The sequence below is a fragment of the Schistocerca americana genome, chromosome 3 (assembly GCF_021461395.2).
Source record: "Schistocerca americana isolate TAMUIC-IGC-003095 chromosome 3, iqSchAmer2.1, whole genome shotgun sequence".
Classification (NCBI taxonomy): domain Eukaryota; kingdom Metazoa; phylum Arthropoda; class Insecta; order Orthoptera; family Acrididae; genus Schistocerca; species Schistocerca americana.
In genome coordinates, this window is record NC_060121.1 from 217587375 (window position 1) to 217605650 (window position 18276).

Consider the following 18276-nt stretch of genomic DNA (forward strand, 5'->3'; position numbering starts at 1 on the left):
GCACTATGGGACTTAACATCTGAGGTCATCAGTCCCCTAGAACTTAGAACTACTTAAACCTAACTAACCTAAGGGCATCACACACATCCATGCCCGAGGCAGGATTCGCAGGTCGCGCGGTTCCAGAGTGTAGCGCCTAGAACCGCTCGGCCACTCCAGCCGGCTGCCATCTCTCTTCTCACATCCACCACTACTGGCAGCTCATCTCCAACTGCGCAACGCTACGCGCTATTCACATCCAACGGCCCAACACTACAATAGAGAATATTCCAACAATGCCAACCAGCCACAGACGGCACACAGGACAAACAGCGATTTTCATACTCAGCGCTACGTGACGTTACAAACATAAGAACCTAAACAGTCTACTTACATGTTTTAAAACTGGATAATTGTTGCGCGGACTTCTTGCAAGCCCGATTTCTATGAAAATTCAAGCTTGTGACGGCTTTCCCTGTTGTCACTGTTGGAAGTTATCTGTATGGCACCTAATTTAGTTGGCCGAATTAGCAGTTACGAAGTCACGGAACTTCCATATGCTACCAGAGATTATGTCGATATGTACGATGGCAGGTCATTAGCACAGTATAATAAATACAGTTATGACAGTCTCTAGTGCGAAAGTTCCCACCGTTTGACAGCTGAAACGACACTAGCGCTCCAAGCGATGGGGAAGCAGACAATTACATGCGTCGTTAGGATAATGTTTGTTTTTAATTATTTTCTACCTAATTAAGGGAATAGTGGTTATATTTTTTCGTTCTGTGCGCTAGTAAGTTACCAAGGGACATGAAGTATTACGAAATACATTTAAAAACAGCCGAATCACGCTGATTTTCCGGCTTAAGTTAAAACTCATTCATGAAGAAATACTTTCGACTATGTCTACATTTGCAACTTATTCTGATGAAAGCAAGAGAATATAAACACTTTCAATGCATGATAAATCAAACATTTGTGTCGTTGTCTGTTGATATTATCATAGGCACTTTCCTTTACACTTAAACATTGATTATGGCGTCCAATGATTCGCCCTTTCTAACACTTTACTCGGCTTTCTAATATACGAATATTTTTGTAAATGTAATTAATTACTTTTGCTTCAAAAGCGATAGAGTTGAAGATTCCAGAAGTTTGTGGCTCAGATTTAGCAACAATATTGGAACTGGTTTCTCCTGTGGTGGAAAACAGTTTCATTGCAGTTGGCGATTTATCATCACGTCTGTGCGGTTTACCCTTAAGCTACAGCTGTGTTGGCTTATTTGATACGTTGAATAATGTAGGTATTACAGTCCAGTAAAGGTTTCCTACATTCCAAATTCACTGATTTGATTGAAAGTGACGTTTCTCTGTACAGGGTCAGGTCTCCTGGCGATAACTAGCAATAGCAATTAAACATCGGCCGCACGGAGTAGCCGTGTGGTCTAGTGGTCTAGGGGCGTTCTGTCATGGTTCGCCTACCCCCCCCACCCCCGCCCCCCCTCCCCCCCTCCCCCCCCCCCCCTGTCGGAGCTTCGGGCCCTCCCTCGGGCATGGATGTCTGTGTTGTCCTTAGCGTAAGTCAGTTTAAGTAGTAAGACTAGTGACCGATTACCTCATGACCTCAGCAGTTTGGTCCCATAGGACTTTACCACAAATTTCCAAAATTTCAGTAAACGTCTGTGCGTTACAAGAGAACCGTAGGTAAACTGTCCTGTAATGCATCTTTTCTTATCTCCCTGGGTCCCTAGGAAACTAAATAACACATACGTGGTGTAATTTTTCAGTTATTGTCGATTTTTATGGCACTACATATGCTATCTACTTTAAAAAATAAGTTACAAATCAACATAAACGTTAGCATTCGCACTCATTCGATATTGTCCGCCCCTGGTAGCTGAATGGTGAGTGCGACGGAATGTCATACCTAACGGCCCGGTTTCGATTCCAAGCTGGGTCGGAGATTTTCTCCGCCCAGGGACTCGAAAAAAAAATGGTTCAAATGGCTCTGAGCACTATGGGACTTAACTGCTGTGGTCATCAGTCCCCTAGAACTTAGAACTACTTAAACCTAAGGACATCACACAATGCCCGAAGCAGGATTCGAACCTACGACCGTAGCGGTCGCACGGTTCCAGACTGTAGCGCCTAGAACCGCTCGGCCACTCCGGCCGGCCCATGGACTCGATGTTGTGTTGTTCTCATGATCGTCATTTCATCCCCATCGACACGCAAGTTGCCGAAGTGGCGTCAACTCGAAAGACTTGCGACAGGCGAACGGCCTGCCCGACGGGAGGTCCTAGCCACAAAGCATTTCCATTTTCCATTCGATATTTGTTGAGAAGTATCGCGTGCTGGCTGAATGGGTCACTACTGCCACTGTCGGTAACAAGAACGAGACGGAGTGTGGGGACTAGTATGTTAGTAGAGATAAATCACAGACACATATTACTAGCTTGGCAATAATGTACGCAGTATCAAGCGTTCCACAGGACCCAGCACTTCAGAAGGCAATATAGCGGCCACCGCAAAGGACGTGTAAACATCTGTATATTTATTGATAAAGCAGTCGTATGAAATGGGAATGAACTGATACAACTACGTTATCTTAGAGTTTTGACAAAACGGTCCCTACATGCGTCGTGTTTGGGTGTAATTTTTCGTACAGTAGACGGAAGATACAAGGAAAATAACGTGTCCCAAATCAAGCATAACCAGAAAGAGCTTAGCTCTTTTTGCTTTTGTACTGTATGTGAGCCTAAATAATTACATTACAATTTGTCTCATCTGAAATATTGGCAATTTTTAACAAGTTTATGAATATTTGAAGGGATGCACTGAGTCTAATCTTAACAGGCGTAGTTTAATGATGTGTTTTAACCAGTTTTGATCAACTTAGGCTTTTCTTAGAATAGTAAGCTCGTTATGAAAATGCTCGTATAAGTACAACGTGCTGTTTGTCATTGATAATCAGTGTCCTCATTAATATAAGTGTTCTTCCAGAAACTACAGTCTGCCTGAAACGTGTGTATCCGTATCTTAACTTGGTGTTCTTCTCATGACATATTTCCTCAAAGTTCCAGATCAAATTTCATCGACACCAATTTAGCGCTTTAGTCGTGTAAACGCCACAGACAGAGTTACTTTTGCATTCAAAATGTAAGTATGGAAGTCTGGATTAAACTCATTGACGTGTATATGAGCGTTGTATTTATTATGTTGAACCTATGAGTATTTTGTAGAACATACGAACCAATACAATCAATTTCACGAATACAATAAAGTACAAAAGTTAAAGAATAATAGTTTTTTCAGACGACGAACACTTTTCCATAATTCACGTAATATTCTTCAAATCAACAAAAAACTTGAATTACACGCTTCCTAACCTAACCTATGTTATCTCTCAGTGCTCAAGATATGCCCATATCACATTTCATTCGAAATCGGTTCTGAGGTTTGGTCGTGAAAACTTGGCAGAGCTAGTTTCACATTTGTAACATTAGTGCAGAAGTATGGATTAAACACGTTGAGGATTGCATAAGCATTGCACTCATTAAAGTGAATCGTATTATATAGAATATGTCAACAGATAAAATCATTTTTACAAATATGATGAAGTTCAAAAGTCCAGGAGTAAGCAGTTTGTCCAGAGAGTAAATATTTTCCCCTAATTCCGCGTAATGTTCTTCATATCAATAATATTTTGCACTACACACTTTCCAAAGTAGCCTATGTTCCTCCTCAAAGTTCGAACTGTCTCCATACCAAATTTCACCGACATTAGTTAAGCGGTTTACTCACTAAATCCAGAGTTCATTTCGCGTTTATGAGTGTGGGTGAATCAAAAAGAAATGGAAAGGCTATTGACCGATTTACTTCAGAATTTAACGCGATACTCTAATAAACACTCGGACAGACTTTGGCTGTATGTTGTTGTATCCGGATCCCGCTCCAACCAATGCCGGGTCAGGGTGCTGACGAGTCCTCTCCATTTGTCTCGGTCCTCCCACCACTTTTCCTCCCCCACCTGCTGCCAGGTCACACCTCTCCTTTCCACAGATATTCTCACTCCCGTTTTCCACCGTGTTCTTGGGTGCCCTCTAGGTCTTTTATCATTCATTTTTGGTTCTTCCATAATTTTGGGAAGTTTCTGCCCATGCATCTTCTTAACAAACCCGTACCATCTTAGTCTCTGTTTTTCGATTTCTTCTCTCATACTTTCTTGTTTAAGGTCCTTTCTAATATCTACATTCCTTACTCTATCCATTCTTGTTTTTCCCTAAACTACTCTGAGAAATTTCATCTACCCTGCTTGCAGTCTGCTCCATTTCCTTTCTGTCGTTGTCCATGTTTCTCCTCCATAGGTGACAATAGGGAAGTAATAACTCTTACATAAAAGGAGTTTAGCTTTTTCTGAAACTCCCTTATTCCAAATCAGGTGTTTTATTGTTTGGCAGAAATTAGCTCCCTTCTATAACCTCCTATTAATATATTTGGTTACTCTTCCATCGCTAGATACTTCACTCCCTAAATAAGTGAAACTGTCCACCACTTTGAGGGGTTTTCCATTCAAAGTAATAGTTCCGTTGATCCCTTTGTCTCTTCCAAATACCATCACTTCATTCTTATCTTTATTTACTTTTAATTCAAACCTTTTCATTGTTTCCTTCCACGTATCAAGTTGTAACTGTACATTTACCTCTTAACCGCCCCCTATTGCCATAGCATCTGCAAAAATCATTTTTTAACTTTTTCTTTTACTATACTGCCCCATTCATTCCCTAACATTAAAATCCTGCCTCGGGCATGGGTGTGTGTGATGTCCTTAGGTTAGTTAGGTTTAATTAGTTCTAAGTTCTAGGCGACTGATGACCTCAGAAGTTAAGTCGCATAGTGCTCAGAGACATTTGAACCATTTGAACCTAACATTAAAAAGTGCAGGAGAAAGAATACTTCCTTTTTTAAGTCCTTATCTTATTTCGAAGTATTCAGAGTTCCCATTGGTGTTCTAATTCTACAATTGTGTCCTCTGTACAGTGACTTTAATTTCATTAATGTATCCATCTTCTATACCTATCTTGCTGGCAGTAGTGGCCGAGCGGTTCTCGGCGCTACAGTCTCGAACCGTGCGACCGCTACGGTCGCAGATTTGAATCCTGCCTCGGGGATGGATGTGTATGATGTCCTTAGGTTAGTTAGGTTTAAGTAGTTCTAAGTTCTAGGAGACTGATGACCTCAGAAGTTAAGTCCCATAGTGCTCAGAGCCATTTCAACCATTTTATACCTATCTTCTTCATTTCTTCCTAGAGTCTTTCCCTCTTAACTGAGTCATACGCCTTTTCTATGTCTATAAAAACTATTATCACCCTTTTGTTATACGCTCAACTTTTTTCCATCAGGCTATATATTTTTGTAAATTACGATGTATAGCTTTTCTGTGAAAATCGATAGCGAAAAAGAAAATTCTGTGCTATGAAAATGTGTGGTTTCATTTTCTTTCTCACAGTCGATTTTTTAACTACGATAGCAAGGTTCTGAACTCGTTAGACAAGTTGTTTCACATAGAGAAGGTCCCAGAAAGCATGGTCCTTATTCACGGATATGACAGGAAAAATCATTCGAAGCAAGAAAGCTCTAGTAAACATGTGGTCTAAAAAGCACAAACATGGTATTGGAACTGCGTAGACGCGCCAGGACTTAGAGGTAACAACACACGCGACGCGTTATCCCACCCCTACTCTGTTCTTTGTATCGTGACGGTCATTATCTGATAAATGCGTAAGGAGAAGCTTGCACCAATTAACATTCGCGTACACAGAACACTAAGATCTCGTCTATTCTAGTTAGTACAAGTGATGTGTTTCACAGTAGTGAAGATGAACAAGCGCTCATAGCTGTTAAGGTATTGCATTTAGAACCCGTATTAACTAGACTTTTTTGCGTCCCATGGTCTTTCCTGTCATGTGTATTATTTATCCATATATGTGAAACACTAATTTCTACACAATAATGCGCTAATTTTTATTTCTTCCTGACAATCAGCTTATCTAGCGAAAATTGTATTTATGATGAATTGTAAGCGACCACAATTCTACATTGCTACAGGACAGATTTAGTCATTTAATTTAAACTGTAGTAGTTAAAACCGACCGCAAGAAGCAAAACGAAACCGCACGTTTTCATACCGCAGCTCAGAACAGCATTTTCTTTCTCGCAGTCGCTTTTAACTTTTAACAGAAAACCTGTACAGTGTTGTTTAAAGAAAACCATATAGCTTCTGACTGTCCGAATGTTTGTTAGAACATCGTGTAAAAAAATTGAAGTAAATCAGTCGAGAACGTTTCGAGATTCTTAGAAACATTACATTGATATAGCAGATTAGTTACTTTTTTGTTTCTTCGCTTCTTTCAGCGATGTGCATGACACAAGATGGAAGCCAACACAAACAGTTTCTCTGCTTTCTCAATCGCTGTTAATGCAAAATAATTACATGGACAAACTGAAAGAGTTATTACTTTTTACTATCGCAAAGAATTACCGCCTCTGGTGCAGGTGGTGTGCTACAACAGGGCCCCCGATACAAAATGACACTTCACCATTCTCAACCGGCTCTTAGACAAAACAACCTAGTGGCGCACACCAATATTTGCTTGCACTCGCCAGGGCCGCTATTACTATCGCTCGCAAACTACAAAAATTAATATCGCGTGCTCTAGGAAATAATTCTATACACCCAAACTACAAGTAAGCTACTGAATAAACGCTCTCGGTGAATCAGATTGGAAATCTTGAACTTGCGTGGTTTCGACTGAGGCTACTCTTCACAAAAGGTCGCTATTGCTCTTCTTCCTTCACACTGTCAGTTTTATCTTTCCCTCCTCTTCAAGTTCTCAATAGCCTTTTTTTCCCTTCAAAAAAAAAAAAAAATAAAACAGAGATCAGACAAGAGTTAGTAGTACGCATTTCTACTGATACTGTACAATCAGAAATAACTAGGCTTTGATGTGTACCTGTGATCCGAATCGCCACATTTACAAATACGATGCGTGCTAGCGTGTGTAACTAGAACAACAAACGGACTTATAGGACGAAAGTAAATAATGTAGCCGATAGGTGAAATTGTAATTCACCGCCCGCATCTCGTGGTCGTGCGGTAGCGTTCTCGCTTCACACGCCCGGGTTCCCGGGTTCGATTCCCGGCGGGGTCAGGGATTTTCTCTGCCTCGTGATGGCTGGGTGTTGTGTGATGTCCTTAGGTTAGTTAGGTTTAAGTAGTTCTAAGTTCTAGGGGACTGATGACCATAGATGTTAAGTCCCATAGTGCTCAGAGTCATTTTTTTGTAATTCACCAACACATTTTATTCTTCAACAACTAGGTTTTCATAAAATACGTCTACTTTCTATGAGATTTTATTTTACAGTAGTTGCTTTTAGTTTTTTCGCGTATTTCAACACTGTATAAAAAAATTCTCCTTTATCACCCGCTGCTAATGCAGAATAACGACTTGGTCAAGCTGAAACATACATAACTTTTTACTGTGACAATGGGACTCCCTCCTTGACGGTAGCAGTGTGATATTGCAAGCACCTAATTTTTGCGCTACGGCGTTCCATAAGCGTTCCTCTCTCCTGTGACAACAAGCGATGTTACGGCTTTCTTATTTACTGCTGTTGGCGTCAGTATGATTTATTTGCGTCTCAGAGGTAGATCAAATGATTCTTACCGGAGTCTCCATTAACTGACATTGTCTATCACAATTATCGTCAATTCACATCGTTTGATAGAATTGTCATCGTTCTACATCTTATCGTTCTTCCCTATTACAAAATGGTTCAAATGGCTCTGAGCACTATGGGACTTAACTTCTGAGGTCATCAGTCCCCTAGAACTTAGAGCTACTTAAACCTAACTAACCTAAGGACATCACACACATCCATGCTCGAGGCAGGATTCGAACCTGCGTTCCTTATTACAAATTCATGTACAATGGCAGAGGCGTACCTTTGAAGTCTGCCGTAAGTACATTTAGTGTGCTCATTGATGCATTGTGCCAACAACATAGCAAATATTAAAATTCGTATCTATTAATCATATTGTCTTTGAAGTGAATAAAAAATAGAAGTATGTCCACATATGAAACGCAGTTCTAAATTGCAAACATTGTTGAGAAATGAGCAACTAATTTTTTTATATGCTACATAGAATCTTAATTCAATGATGGTTCAAAGGAATGATATTCAGGAGTAGGGTCAATTTAAACACTAGCAAAAATCGCCAACTTGAGAATACGATCACTTTCAAAACATTTGAATCTGAGCCAAAAATCAAGTAACATTCATCTTAAAAAAATATCTGCAGACGGCCTATCAAAATTCTCTGGGAACTCTTTTATGAAAGCTTGGCTCATTATGTTTTATAAAAGGTAAGATAAAAGTATCGCAGTACTCTAGCATCAAATCTACACTAGCATTTGAAGACAAAATCTCGAACACGTTTTGACCTAGTTACGTCAATTTTTTACACGATGCGCTAATAAAGTCTTTAGCGGAAATCTGGAGAAGCTCTTCACCGATTTACTTCACATTTTTCCCCAATGTGCTAATAAACGTTTGGACGTATGTATGCTAAATATATATATTCTACACTACTGTATGAAGATATGTCGTTGCTTGAAGTCGTTACCAATAGGCCGAAGTCTTACTACAAAGGATCTCTATCTCCTCAAGAAAATTGAGATATATTCATCTTTCACTCCTGTGCAACAATTTTAATTGTGATGTCCGGTGAGAGAGGGGGAGAGGGGGGGGGGGGTTTGACCAGTAGCAATTAAATGTGCCACAAAATTGGATTCGTCTCCTGTATTCCTCCTATCTATTGCTACATGCTCGCAAAACCTCACTTCAAGTCTTCATCTTGTTCGCCCAACGTAAGAAGCATAACATTTAAACACGATACTCTGAATCTGTGTGTCTGCTCTCTAATTCTGTCGAAGGCCTTCCGGCTGAAATCTATATTAATAACAGTCTTTTGTTGTGCCTATATGAGACTCAGCATCTCCGCTATATGGTGAGTGGAAATTTTCACAATACTGTTACATTTTAACCTGAACATTCCACTATTTGAAACTCTGAGTTTCTTTAAACAACAAAATATGGACTTCTGTTAAACACGACTGCGAGAAAGAAAATGCTGTGCTGTGTTCTGATAATGTGTGGCTACGTTTTCTTTCTCGCAGTCAGTTTTAACTACGTTTGCACGGGTTTAAAAAAAATCTGACAATTCCCATTTTCCACATATATTCTTTGTCCTCATGTGTAAGTTTACACAAAGATTGTATACATACGGTAATATACTGCTTTGTTTTCTTGCTCGCAGCTGACTATAACAGAAAACAGGAAAGTTCTATTTATAGCTAAATTTGTAATGCTATCTGTTCGCAAATTAAAAATATGCGAAACAGTCATCCAAGCTACTATCCTCACAGTTCCAGCAGCTGGAGAGGTCTTTCTCATATCCCCTACACTAGTGATCCCGAGGTATAAGTCCGTTCATTTTAAGGAACTCCATTTACCAATCGAGATTTTGTTTGCAGCCGGCCGGAGTGGTCGAGCGGTTCTAGGCGCTACAGTCTGGAACCGTGCGACCGCTACGGTCTCAGGTTCGAATCCTGCCTCGGGCATGGATGTGTGTGATGTCCTTAGGCTAGTTAGGTTTAAGTAGTTCTAAGTTCTAGGGGACTGATGACCTCAGTAGTTAAGTTCCATAGTGCTCAGAGTCATTTGAACCTTTTTTTTTTTTTTTTTTTTTGCAATGACAATAAACAAGGATCAAGGCTAGGGAGGTGAAAAGAGGAGACACACAGAGAGAAGAGGGGAGGAAATGAGGATAGAAAGGGGGAAGGAGGAGATGGACAAAAATGGTGGGAAGAGGAGATGTGGAGAGAGAGCGAGAGAGAGAGAGAGAGAGAGAGAGAGAGAGGGGGGGGGGGCAGGAGTAGACGTACGGGTATAGGTGGGAGGAGGTGATGTACAGAGATGGAGAGGAAAAGGTGATGTACAGTGATTAGGACGTATATTCAATTCCCATACATATTTAGCAATTGCAAAGCATTTTCGAGTTCACTGGAAGTTTATAAAACTTCTTTCATAACGGATATTCGATCAAATTCTTTTAGAGAGTAATATAGACAGACCTAAGAGTAAATGTACTTCATTTCTGATCGTATATCATGGTTTACATTAACAAGTCAAAAAATATGGCTGCCACCAGTGTGTCCGAAGCAGAATAGTGGAAAAAAGGAGTATGCTACGCGGTCTCTGTGAGGCTTAAACGAATCCTCACGTCCACTACCATTTTCAAAGTTTGTCGTGCAAGGATTTCTTTTGAATTTTTGCTTTAGTTTCAATTGGCGACTTGTTTTTTATGAATTTAACAAAATGTGTAATATCTTTTATTGCCTATTCTATCTCATTTTGACACAAAAAATATTTACAGTCTTCGTATCGTAAAGTTTATTAGACAGGATGTGTGAAAAACAGAGATACCAACGTTCAGCATCCTGTAAAAGTAAATAGAAAAAAGAAAAATGAAATGAAATATACATTTGGGAAACGTATCAATATTGTGAGTATATTGACAGTAGAGTACACCTGCATAAATACCCTTATTATCTTCTCGAAATGTCAATATTTCCGATTAGTCTATACTATTATCCACTCACACCTCGCAAATGCGTAGCGCGCGGGACAAATCCGATATGTTGCATCATCCCGTAAACGCACATACTCGAGTTACAGTCAACGTACTTGTCTATGTCCTATAATTTCAGGAGCACAACGTGGCTGGCCTGATGTACAATAAATTGAAACACGAGTTAAGAAAAGGTAAAACATGGAAGGAGTATGTAAAAAACGAGGGCATCATACAATAAAATTAGAAGACTTTATAAGTCTGAGACAAGACATTACGAAAACAATAGTTACACAGCATAGTCACAAGTGTAAGGCAGTAGCGAACTACAACGGCAACAGGTCACGGCTGGCTCATAGATAAACCTGTATGGAGGGCTATGCTCTGTGTATATTCTTGTTGATCTTGTTGTATTGTATTGTATTGAACCGGGGACCTAGAAACGACGGAGAGGCTTCGCCCCCGCCGTAACCCTCAGTGGTTCACAACAACACAACAGGCTACAGCAGTCCACTCACCCCACCGCCACCCCACACCGAACCCAGTGTTATTGTGCGGTTCCGCCCCCAGTGACCGCCCCCCCCCCCCCCCCTCCCACGGGAACGTCTCACACCAGACGAGTGTAACCCCTATGTTTGCATGGTAGAGTAATTACGGTGTACGCGTACATGGAGTAAGTGTTTGCGCAGCAATCGCCGACATATGGTAACTGAGGCGGAATAAGGGGAACCAGCCCGAATGCGCCGAGGCACTTCGAAAACCGCCTTAAGAACCATCCACAGACTGGCCGGCACACCGGATCCCGCCACTAATCCGCCGGGCGGATTCATGCCGGGGACCGGCATGCCTTCCCGCCCGGATAGCAGTGCGTTAGACCACACGGTTAACCAGGCGGACTAATTGATATATAGTAGCTTACAATATACATGGTGGTAAGGAACAGTCTGAAAAGCTTGTAAGGGTATCGCAGGGTAGGTTGTGCTGAGAAATGTTAAAAAGAGAATTCGACACCTTGCGCCATTTCCCAGTTAATTAGCATTGAAGTTAGTCAGTCAGGCCGTCGCACACGCTTATTCAAGTGGCCTGCGAGATGCAATTAATGTCAGTTGTTCTCATAGCGCAGACAATGGCGTATGAGGCTGTTCATGCTTCACCTCGAGTGCATTCCTTACTACCATCCATGTGGAATTTTTGTATCGCTCTCTTGTTCTGTTTTAAGGAACCAAACGAAGAACACATCGGGCAGCACCATCTCTGGTGAGGCACTTAAACTGGCGGGTGCAACGCCTGGTTGGCTAAACTCAATGAGTATTAACTCGCAAACATCGAAATGTATCGAATTTGTTTCTTAACAATTATTTCCCAGCTCAGACAACAGTAATGTTGCAAGTATTTGGGCGGTTTATTCTTCCACCTAGGGCAGGGACCGAGGAGAGCTGAATTTGCTTGCTCGACAGGTTATGAGTCAGCAGGTCGAGGACGTGGCGTGGCCGCTCCAGGGAAGCTCAGGTACAGTGACTGGCAGCACATGGCTGAAAATGGGTAAATCCCAGTACAGAGAATTTTGACTCTTAAGAGGACAGCAATGCTCCAAGAAATGTCTCCTAATGCTCTTCAAGAATCTATAATAATTCACAGTAAAAAAAAAGCAAATCTGTAAACATTGTAAGTAGGCTGTTTAGGTTTTTATGTTGGTAACGCCACGTAGCGCTCTGTATGAAAATCACTGACTGTGCTGTGTGCAGTCTGTGGCTGGTTTGCATTGTTGGAATACTCGCTATTGTAGTGTTGGGCAGTTGGATGTGAACAGCGTGTAGCGCTGCGCAGTTGGAGGTGAGCCGCCAGCAGTGGTGGATGTGGGGAGAGAGATGGCAGAATTTTGAGAGCGGACGATCTGGACGCGTGTCCATCAGAAAGAGCAAATTTGTAATACTGGATATTATGAACGGATAGACTTTGAGAAAAAAAACTGCAATTACTGCTGTGATGAATGAGCAGGACTGTCTTTATGGACTGTGTGCAAATCTTTGCTTTTGACCAACAGTGTGTCATTATGTGTCTGTATTTTATATCTTTGTTATTGTAATTATGAAAAATTTTTTCAAATCTGTATTGGCCACTGCCCAAAACAATCTGTAAAATTTTTGTGGGGAGCATGGGGGCTATGTATGTAGGCTGTTTAGGTTTTTATGTTGGTAACGCCACGCAGAGCTTTGTATGAAAATCACTGACTGTGCTGTGTGCAGTCTGTGGCTGGTTTGCATTGTTGAAATATTCGCTATTGTAGTGTTGGGCAGTTGGATGTGAACAGCACGTAGCGTTGCGCAGTTGGAGGTGAGCCGTCAGCAGTGGTGGATGTGGGGAGAGAGATGGCAGAATTTTGAGAGCGGACGATCTGGACGTGTGTCCATCAGAAAGAGTAAATTTGTAATGCTGGATATCATGAACTGATATATATATATATATATATATATATATATATATATATATATATATATATATAATGACTTTTGAGCATTATTAAGGTAAATACATTGTTTGTTCTCTATCAAAATCTTTCATTTGCTAACTATGCCTATCAGTAGTTAGTGCCTTCAGTAGTTAGAATCTTTTATTTAGATGGCAGTATTGGCGCTCGCTGTATTGCAGTAGTTCGAGTAAGGAAGATTTTTGTGTGGTAAGTGATTCATGAAAGGTATAGGTTATTGTTGGTCAGGGCCATTCTTTTGTAGGGATTATTGAAAGGCAGATTGCGTTGCGCTAAAAATATTGTGTGTCAGTTTAGTGTTGATCAGAATAAGTAAAGACCGAAATGTCTGAGTACGTTCAGTTCTGCTCAGCTGTTTGAAAATCAAATAACGTAAGAGGTTTATCAGCAAGGTATTTTATAAATTTTTCTAAGGGAACATTTCAGCATCTGTGCTCTCAGAAAAATGAGGCGCATCCAATGATACAACAATATTGCAGTATCTTTAAAACTATAGAAGTTAATACCTCATAGCGAATAAACATTCTGCCAATGAACCTCTGTATTAACAAACACTTTGTACAATTTCAGTGTATGGTATCTCACATGATAGCATTGCACTATAGCTGTCACTTCTGCAAGCTATGTACCTGTATCTGTTTTATTTCTTGATCTATTAGGTTTTTTATATTTCTTCATTAGGCAAATATTTGTCAGAGTATCCTCCACAATTACGCAGCAAATGAATACATGAATACCTCAAATTTTATCATACATATGTATTTATTTAATGAAAAATTCACTGTTTTGCCAGTAACTTTATTTAAATATTAATTACAATTGATAAAACAAAATTAGGGCAATTAAGAGGTTGTTAGTCGCATTTGTTGGCTGACACCACATTTGTAAAAAAGTGCCAACAGATTCGTCTGACAAGCAGACCTAAACAACTGTTTAAACAATATTGAACAACGATCTTTTTCATTTATCATGGGCACACTTGTGCAAGAATACTGGTTTATTTATTATGGACAAACCTTTATTTGTATTTATAGTGAATGGCCTGAGTATGGCTGAATGTTTATAACTTTTCTATATTTACGTATTGTTGTAACATATTAGTTTAGACCGCCAAGTGGTGAAGTTGATTTAAATCACGTCTGTTGAACTTAAGAACGATTTATTTTTGACAGGAACGGCTTTTAACCAATGGAAAAGCAAACAGTAGTGGAATACTATGGGAGTCAATTGGAGACTGGGACTTTTTGAGTGAAGAGCTTGAGGGAGCGATTCAGGACACTTTTTACGGGAATTCTGGTAGGTGGCAGACCTGCCTGTGTAACAAATGGTATTCGATTGTGGAGGTGTTTGATTCTGTGTGGCGAACGACTGCTACCATTCTGAAGGCACTTTATATTTTGAGAGGTCTGAATGTGCTTCAGAGTAGGGCTCTAGTTTTTCTGCTTTTACTGTGGATGTGAGGACCAACAGAAAATTAATTACTAGTCTTTCTATCACGTGTGATAATTTGTAAATCATCTTGTTGAACTCTGGACTCTCTTGAGAAGATGAATACTTTGTGTATTGTGATTACGAAATGGACTTATTTTTCGTGTATCTTTGATTACAGTTTACTTTGGGGATTAGCTATCATTCTCGTAACAGTCTCAATGTAACTTTTCTGCATTTGATAAGGGTGTTTCCTGTTTTTATTTTAACTGAATATCGTGGGAGCACTTCTCGTTTATTTGAATAAACATTATTCAACGTAATTCTGTGTTGTCTACATCAATTTCAGACGTTAGAACAGAACAGTCGTTATTAAATGATTAATTCATCTTTTATTTTGTACTTCTGTGTATTTTATAAACGTATAATTCTAGACAACGTATGGACCATTTGACTGCAAGATCACAGCTACAGGTTATTTTTTGCAGCGAATTAGCTGCGGAGTGTGAAAGCAGATTTGCACGGCTCGGCCCTATGACTACGTCAAGCTATTTTTTTTTTATCAAACACAGCTGTACATAGCCCATGTACCTAAAGTACGAGTAACAACAGGTAGAAGCGCAAGTGGTTTTCTCGTACGGGATGCTGTTTAGAATAGCAGTTACACCAGCAGAAAATCGTGAAGTTCCACTGTACTATCCAGCAGCACCCTTATAAGCTTTCCAGACCGGTTCTGACAACCTGCATGCATAGCACAATAGAAGGAAATGATATTCTTTCTTCACTATTATGTGTGCAATGCTATAGGGAGTTCCTGTCAATTTTTATCTTAACGCAGAAATCATTATAGTCACAACATCATGACTTTCGTGTCAGTTGTTCACGCATTATACTATAATGAAAAACGCTGATGAGCCAGGAAATTAAGACCAATTGCTTCACAGCCTTATGGTCCACCTTTAGAACGCTAACAACGATGCTGCATGGCATAGATTCGACAATCTTTGGTAGGTTTCTGGGAGTATGTGGCAGCACATGTCTACGCACAGATCACACGGGTGGGCGCAGAGCTGGTTCTCGATAGTGTTACAGGTGTGCTCATACGGGTTTAGATCAGCCAAACGTGGTCGCCGTGGTCACCCGCAATTTACTATCGTGCTCCTCATACCACTTGAGTGTGATTTTGACCTTGGCAGGGATAATTAACCTGCTGGAAGCGCTATTTCCGCCGGGAAAGGCATTAAGCATTAAGGAATGCTAGTAGTCCATAATAATATTCACGTTGTCCACAGCTGTCGTGGTGCTTTCGGTTACTACCACAGATTCCATGTAAGACCAGGTGAATGTCCACCATAACATAATATTGGCCCCACTGGCGAGGTGCATGTTTCGGCAGCCTTTCGACTGGATGATGACGTATCAGAACTCGACCTTAGAGATGGTATAACAAGAAACGTGATTCATCTGTCTAGGCGACACCCACAATCCAGTCTCGATGATTCTGCGCCCACTGCAATCGTAATTGACGATGTCGTTCTACTAGCATAGAAAGACATGAGGGTAGTCTGCTACAGAGTCCTATGGTCAACATGTGGGCTGAACGGTTTGCTTCGGAACACTTGCGCCAGCAACAGCGTTGTCCTTTGTTGTCAGATTCACTACAGATTGCCGCCTATCGTGCCACAAAGAGCGGAAAAGCCTCCGACCTCCACGTCCTGTGATGAGGCGTCGATGTCCTGTACATTGCCGGCTTCTCGTGGTTTCACCGTCCGTCAATCAATTTCATGGATGCTCATGACAGTAGCGCGCGAACAACCGACCAGTTTCGCCGTTTCCGAGATGGTCGTTCCTAGGTGCCGTGTCACAACATTATTCCCTTCGTCAAAATCGCTTATGTCAGTGATTTTCTTTCATTTGCAGCCCGTATTGTCGCTAGAACGTTTGCCCACTCGCCTCTTCTGCTGCCTTCCTTATCGTGTAATGTACTCTCAAAGCCATCAGGTGGCATCCAATCTTTTCTGGGGACTGGTCATAATATTTCGGCTCATCGTCGTAGCAGGAGGGGTAGGAAGGGTTATTGTTTCTTTATTGTGTGCAGCAGATTCATAGGGAGATCCTATCTACATTTATTTTAACACAGAAATGACTAATAGTTATTAAAATAATTTTTGACAGCTGTTGGGATGGTATACTATAATGAACTATATGACGCGACGAAGCACAGATTTCCGTCTTTCGTCTTCGTAACAACGGGAATTACGAACCTCCAGATGAAACGATAAACAATTTTTTCAGTACTACTTAGTCTACTCAAGACCACGCTTCCGTTATCTTCGCTTTTGCCAGCAATTTTCCATGTGATGGCTTACCTGTTGCCTCTGATCTTCGGAGAATTTATTCTTCTTTTCTGTCACTTGCGTGTTTCCTCTGTTTATCATCCATTTCTCAATATTACTTCTGCGTATGGTCCTGTCCTGTAGAGTGTCATGTGTATTGGCATCTGATTTTGTCATAGTATCTGATGTGTGCGTGGTTCGGACAGAGTTTCACATTCTCCATCAGTGCCTTCTTTGTGAATCTGCTTGAGTACATGCGTTTTTTACAGCAGTAGAAATTCAGGCATAGTTTTCGTACGGCACCAGTGAGGGGTTCAGTGTGATGATACATTCCCATATTACTCCAGACCTTCCACTCTTCGTCATTTTCTTCCTTGGTCCTAATATGTCTGTGATGACTTACTGCACTCCACTGTGTTGCGTACACCTTTATGAGGTAGTATGAGTGTCTCTGCAGCATGAAGTACCAGTGGCCTAGTAATTGTCATGTAGTGGCGGGTTTTGGCATTTCTGCTAATGTTTCTCTTCTTACGCGGGGTGTGGCACCTAAGACAGGCCACTCCAAATACAGCCAGAATGAATAAATAGGTTGAGGTACGGTTTTCGCCAAGATACAGCTGACAATATGGTGAATTTCCTGACCTTCGCAAATAATTTTAATACACTGAAGTTCCAAAGAAACTGGTATAAGCACGCGTATTCAAATACAGAGATATGTAAACAGGCAGCATACGCCGCTGCGGTCGGCAATGCCTGTATAAGTCAACAAGTATCTGGTGCAGTTGTTAGATCGGTTAATGCTGCTACATGGCAGGTTATCAGGATTTGAGAGAGCTTGAACGTGGTGTTATAGTCAGCGCACGAGAGATGGAACACAGCATCTCCGAGGTAGCGATGAAGTGGGGATTTTCCGGTACGGCCATTTCACGAGCATACCGAGATTATCAGGAATCCGGTAAAACATAAAATCTCTGACATCGGAGAGGTCTGAAAAAGATCCTGCAAGATCGGGACCAACGACGACTGAAGAGAATAGTTCAACGTGACAGAAGTGCAACCCTTCCGCAGATTGCCGCAGATTTCAATGCTGGACCATCAACAAGTGTCAGTGTGCGAACCATTCAACAAAACATCAGAGATATGGGCTTTGAAGACGAAAGCCCACTCGTGTACCCTTGATGACTGCACGACACAAAGCTTTACGCCTTGCCGGGGCCCGTCAACACCGACAGTGCACTGTTGCTGACATGTTGTCTGGCAGTGCGAGTCTCTTTTCAAATTGTATCGAGCGGATGGACGTGTAGGGGTATGCAGAAAACCTCATGAATCCATGGACCCTGAATGTCAGTAGG